At 45.2% G+C, this 6,861-nt stretch overlaps 1 pseudogene; it reads left to right on the top strand.

The window, feature by feature from the left end:
- The first annotated feature begins 637 nt into the window (after positions 1-637).
- LOC116862290 lies at positions 638-3,359 on the top strand (annotated as a pseudogene).
- The last annotated feature ends 3,502 nt before the right edge of the window (positions 3,360-6,861 follow it).

Raw genomic sequence — 6,861 nt, 5'->3', positions numbered from 1 at the left:
TTATATGATTGAACTTAATAAAAAAGTACTAATTCATAAAATCTACAAAGAACTTATTGAACTCAACACCCAAGATCAATTCATCCAGCCACAAAATGGGGAGAACAAAACAACAAACATTTCTCCAAAGAAGACATTCAAATGGCCAAGAGACACATGAAAAAATGTTCTAAATCATTTGGCATCAGGGAAATACAAATCAAAACCACAATATGATATGACTTCACGGGTGAGAATGGCTAAAATGAACAAGGCAGGAAACAACAAATGTTGGCAAGGATGCGCAGAAAGGGAACCCTCTTTCACTGTTGGTGGGAATTCGACCTGGTGCAGCCACTCTGGAAACAATATGTCAGTGCACATCTGAGTTAAGGACACCCTGGGAAGTAAGACCATGGAATGACAGGTAATGGAGGCAGTAAGCTCTGGAGCAGAGGAGGAATCTGGTTACTTGGGGTCCTCAGGACCCTCTGACCATGAGTCCCAGCCCCAGATGTAGGTGCAGAGAGGAGCTGTGAAGTGACAGATTCCTGTAGGGCTCTACAGTGGCTGTTGCTGTGAACAAACCCATGCTTAGGGTTCCTCTGTTTTCCTGCTCTGAGTCTCAATTTCCCTTATAACCTCTCACTCTTGGGAAATGGTTCAGGTACCCCTGAGCCTTCATCAACTCAGTCATTGTAAGATGCTAAATAACACAAAGGATCTTATTTATGTCCTTTCCATTTAAAGATGTGATCCTGCTTACGATATGACTTAGGTATCAAAGATATATGCCATGGGGTGTTATAGGGGAAGAGCTGCTCCAGAGCTTACACAAAATAGCACAACAACCAATATCTCCAGGAACCATCACCACCCTAAGTGGAAGCTGAGCTTATCCATAAAAACACTGACACATGCCCTTACTTAGGTGTCCACCCAAAGTTGACACGAAAATATTATTTCATCATGAAAATATGGTTTTAAAACATTGACAATTATGAACACTCCATTTTATGTGTTCATAATGATAAGATTCTGCTCTAGCATCTTTCAAAATAATATAAAATTATCTAAGTATCCATTTGTCATCTATCTGTTCTATAGTCATCTGATCTCTATTTGAAGTCTATTCATCCAACACAGCATTTATCCTCTCGCCACAAGTCTTTCAGGAATATGAACATAACCCACACAATCTCTTATTAGACCTCTAATGTTAAGATCCTAATAATCTCCGGGTCATTAACACCATTTCCTTCCTTTTCCTTGAGTATCATTAACTCCATGCCTGAATTAATAATCATCTTTGTGCTGCATAAGAGAAAAGTTACCCACTTTTATTTAAAGCAAGATCCCCTTCCAGAGATAACAGGCCCCTGTGTGATGTGGATTTCTCAGGACAAGGGTGGCACCCTCCAAGTATTGGAACTGTATCTACAGATCACAGCATAGGTGCCTTGTGTTGGTGTTCCTGCGCTTGAGGAAAAAGATATCACTTACACGTTTTGCAAACATCTTGTCAGACAAAGCCCATCATCAGAGACCATTAGGATCAAAGGTCTCCAGATGCACCCATGCTCTGCAAGGAGTTGTGCATTTGGAAAGCTGTAGCTACAAAGTGTGGATCCCATTAACTATCTTTTTGAAAAAATAGTTCAGATTAAAATGAATTTTGAATCACTCATTTATTCAATATTTATACTTATACTCAGAAAGTGAGGCCATCTATTGACCTGCTTCCAACACAGCTCATAGACCAAAGGCTCACCCATCCCAGAACAACATGCCTCATGAGTTCAACAAGGAGATACCCACAGGTGGTGCTGGAAGGTCCAGAGCAGCCTGACTCTGTCCCTTTTGACTTCCAAGGACAGAATCCCTCCCACACATGCAAACTTCTCCTCAACCTCTAGGGTAAAATCCACTCTCAGGTGTGGGAGCTCACAGCTCTCTCTTCAGACAGGGTAAGGTCTCTAGGGAAGCAGAGCTGTGGTCTGGAGGAATATGAGTTTCTAGGCCTTTCTCTGTGTCTGGTGATAGCTCCCGAAGGAGATGGTCCAGATGTCAGACATGGCTCCACTGGGATGTTTGTGATTGTTGTGAGTGAGTAGGCTTTGTGCCCAGGTGTCCTGTCCCAGGTGCTGCTTCAGGAGTCAGGCCCATGACTGGTGAGGACCTCACGGACCCTGCACCTCACCATTACTCTCTCTGGATTCTCTGTTTCATGCAGTAATTTCTGGTGGAATTGAATCCACCAACCCCAAGTGACTGGGGTCAGAGAATTGCTTTATAAATCATAGGTAAAGCACACATGACAGCTCATCCAACAGGAGCCACATGTCCTTCTCCAGAGTCACCTCCAAGAACGAGTTCTTGCAGCTGACTGATCTCAGTGCCACCAAGGTCCTGGCCCTGTACTACTGTGTAGACACCTAGTGAGGGCATGTCAGTGATCCCAGACCCAAACCTCCCTGCCAGGACACAACCTTCCATCTGTCTCCCCTCCAAAACCCTCAGTTAGTTCCTCTGAGTCCACAGTCTCTCATGGTTTGTCTCCCCTACAATTTCTCCCAACTTCTTTCTCCTCTCCAGCTCCCCATTTCCTCCTTTTCCCCCCCTTTTTTTTAAAGATTTTTATTTATTTATTTGTCAGAGAGAGACACAATGAGAGAGGGAGCAGAAGCAGAGGGAGTGGGAGAGGGAGAAGCAGGCTTCTGGCTGAGCAGGGACCCTAATGCGGGGCTCAATCCCACGACCCTGGGATCATGACCTGAGCTGAAGGCAGACACTTAATGAATGAGCCAACCAGGCATGCCCTCTGTGTTATTTCTTTGCACCACAAATAAGTGAAATCATATGATACCTGACTCTCTCTGTTTGACTTATTTCACTCAGCATAATCTCCAACAGTCCCGTCCAAGAAATTGATTATGTGAGTGAATGTGAGCGAGAGAAAAACAGGATATGTGATAGTTTTCTGACCAAGATGTCTTCTGTCTGAAGGTGTCCAGTGTGAGGTGAAGCTGGTAGAGTCTGGGGGTGACCTGGTGAAGTCAGAGGGATATCTGAGACTCTCCTGTGCAGCCTCTGGATTCACCTTCAGCAACTACTACATGTACTGGGTCCGCCAGGCTCCAGGGAAGGGGCTGCAGTGGGTCATATATATAAGCTATGATGGAAGTAGCACAAGCTACACAGACTCTGTGAAGGGCCGATTAACCATCTCCAGAGACAAATGCAAGGACACGCTGTATCTGCAGATTAACAGCCTGAGAACTGAGGACACAGCCATGTATTACTGTGCAAAGGACACAGTGAGGGGCCCTCAGTGTGAGCCAGGACAGAAACCTCGCTGTTCACTGTTACAGCTGGTGTGACAAATTGATAAGGAACGCGAGGGTAAGAGGATGGTGAAAAGAAATTAAGAGACAAAGAGATGGGGGCAGGAGGAGCACCAAGGAGGATGTCCAATAGTGCCAATTTTATTCAAGGCTGTGAGGCATTATATAGCTGACAGAAACAACTACAAAAAGTATCTATTTTTAACTGATTATGAAAGAATTTGCAACATGCACAGAAAACCCTTCAAGCTTTCCCATTATCTATTTCCCAAGCACCAATAGCAGACCCTCTAGTGCCAGATGTACTAACTTCAAGTCCACTCAAGACATAGTTTATGTAAGCATAGTGCAATCTTACAATGGTGTAGTCTATGGCCTGTGCAAGGACAGCAAGGACCAGCCAAGAATTCATGACACCGACCAAATCATCAGAGGTTATCAGTAAATGAATCATACTAAGGATATTATGGAAAGAAGTATATACAATTAAGCAATGCATCCAGACATTTTCTGATAATGTTTGTATGTTAGAACAGAAAGAAATGTATATATACCTCAGAAGAAACACAGCTGAGGACAGCCTACTGATTATGCACAGAAAATACTGAGAGATGAGATTTGGGGAAGAATGGAGAATACTGAAAGTCCACAGTTGTTCAAGAGAACTTGGTGGTGACACAGGTAAGTGAGAGAGTCTGTGAGGTTCTGCACACCTGGGACTCCTTGTCCAGGTTCATCTGGATCAGTGCACACAACACAAGGAGACTCACAGGAGGCTGGTACACTAGATTAGTAACTATTCTTAGACATTTCTGTAATGTATTAGATACACAGGACAGCTGCCAACACACAGAAGACCCGCTAATGAGTTTCCCTCTTCTTGGGAAAGACCATCCCAAGGAGTTTCATGCTGAGATGAGGAGTGGGCCTGACCCTCCTCCAGCTACAGGCAAACAGATTCACCTCAGACACAGAAGATGCATTCCATGCAGACCCCCCTTGATGTTACAAGAATAGAAGGATTCTGGGTGGAAGGGCCATTCCTGTGACTCCTCTGATGTGCGGAGATCAGTACTGGTTTCACAGGAAATCAAGAGAGCAAACAGCCCAGAAGTTATTTATGAGTTCTCTAGGGGAAATCCTGGCCAGTTCGATGGGAAAATAGCAGGGATATGAAAAGAAGTGACAGTATTGTCTCATATAGTACCTGATATATTATTTTATTTCTGGATCATGGTTTGAGCCATAGATCCCCATTTCAGCCCCACTTTAGAGCCCTCCCATCATTGTAGACATTCATTATTGAGCCTTTCTCCATCTGAGACTTGGTGAAGATCTGGACAGTGTAACAGGACACCAGTTCCATGGGGCTCAGGATCCAGGACAGGTTGAGGGAGAAGTCAGAAGGAAAGAGTGAGGTTGGGGGGTGGTTTCTGATGGATATTCAATGGACAGCGCAGTGTGGGCAGGGATATGGGACCTGCCAGCTGGACCTCAGGATTCACATGGATTCCCTGTGTGGAAGCCAGGAAACACGTCTCAAACACAGTCACCAAGGATGATCTCATGGACTCTCCCTACCAGAACAGGACCCAGCAGGAAAGGGATGGGTTTTCCTCTCTGGATTGTCATCCCACCAGTTTCATGGAGAAATATGAGTGCCCCTCATAGCAGGTGGGCTCCTTTTCCATCCAGGAAATGGAGCGGTGCCTACAGAAGGGCAGTTCCTGATCAACTGTGTCCACCCACATGTATAATGAGCCAGAGGATACACTGGAGCCAGGAGGACAAGAACTGACTTGGACAGTCATCCTGGGAGAAGCTCATAAACATGTGGGGACAGTATGTGTCCCCTGAGGGCAGAGAACAGGTATGCAGCATGCAGAGAGCCTGGGCTGTGCAGATGCTTCTCAAGGACAATGGGAATTTGCAGCATGAGCTTCTGTGGAGAACGAAAATGGGACATAGAAGAGGTTGATGAATGGAAGTTCCCCAGAGACTGGTGAGATCTCTGATGTGTGGAGGCAAAGTTATATTCTTGTGTTTGGCTGCACAGAGAACATGAGGTATTAGAGATGAAAGAAAAAAAAATCGCTGTGGACAGCTGAGAGTCTGGAGAGGAAATCCCTGATCACAAAAGGAAGCCCTACCCCACTGCACCTGCTCCTGGGTCTGATCTCTGCTGTGGATGCTGAGCACTCTCTGATGCCCTGAATGCCCCTGCATCTCAGCACATCCTGTGTGAACTGTGGGAGGCCACGGTAATGCTTGAGATGAGGACCAAACCTGACCCTGACTTGTGCCTCCTTTAAAGGCTGAATAGCCAAACAAAAGGCTTAGGTCGATAAAGTCGAGTAGCACTGAGAAAGGGTCTGTGCTATGTGTTGTGCACTTCCCTACATGAATTCCCACATGTTTGCTAGTCAGATAGAAACGATTTAGTCGGGGTCATGAATTCTTGGCTGGTCCTTGCTGTCCTTGCACAGGCCATAGACTACACCATTGTAAGATTGTATTATACTTACATAAACTCTGTCTTGAGTGGCCTTGAAGTTAGTATATCTGGCGCTAGAGGGTCTGCTATTGGTGCTTGGGAAAGAGATAATGGTAAAGTTTGAAAATAAATCCATATATTTTTAGATTCTGCTACTCCTAGAAGTATTATTGGAATTACTTGCATAACTGGTAATATATTTTACAACCAAAAGAGTTCACATAATTATATTTAACAGATGAATTTACTGTGCAATATAACTTATAAAAAACAACCTAAAGTAACAATCTGCTTCGGATTTTCATTCAAGATGTTATAATGCCCACTTCCCATTATTTTATTATTTGTAGAGTTATTTAGTATAAAATTTAAAACATAATAGTGAGGGGGAGACAAGATGGTGGGGAAGTAGAAGGAGGCACCTTTTCAACCTGTACCCTAAAGTGAGCTGATTAACTACCTAAGAACTCCGATCACCAATGAAATCAGCCTGAGATTAGAATTATACACGTCTGGATCTCTACAGGGGTAGAAGACGACCGTGGGCAGGTAAAGCAGAGTGGTGACGTTGGACTGATATTGGAAGATAAAAGGAGAGAGAGACACCCGAAGCGACCCACTGGAAATACGAGAGTGCCCTGCAACTGGGGACCAGCATTAACTTGGAGTTTGGTTGAAAGCACTCAAAAAGAGCAAAGGATCACAGGGGGGAATTGTGGGAATCAGGGCAGTTAGGGACAGAGGCTTAAGTCCCCGGACCCAGGACAGTCACTTCTGGTGCTGAGCCAGAGAGAGTGCAGTGAAGAAACCAGGTCTTGGTCCCAGAGGTGCAAGCGCATCTGAGAGCGAGTGGGGTCCAGCTCCCGTGAGGGGCTGGGAGCCTTGACAGGCAGCAGAAGCAAAGACTTTTTGCAGTCCCCACGCACACGCCATGTCATGCTATCAGAGCCTGAGTCGCGCCCCACACCCTCCCCTGAGAGAGGTGTGCACAGGCGCCAGCACGCTGCTCTCCATCCCAGAAAGCCTGAGTACTCTCAGCCCAGG

Source organism: Lontra canadensis, unplaced genomic scaffold (genome assembly GCF_010015895.1).
Source record: "Lontra canadensis isolate GAN:19392208 unplaced genomic scaffold, GSC_riverotter_1.0 scaffold231, whole genome shotgun sequence".
Classification (NCBI taxonomy): domain Eukaryota; kingdom Metazoa; phylum Chordata; class Mammalia; order Carnivora; family Mustelidae; genus Lontra; species Lontra canadensis.
Note: the sequence above shows the minus strand (reverse complement) of the source record. Positions and strands in the feature narration are given on the sequence as shown.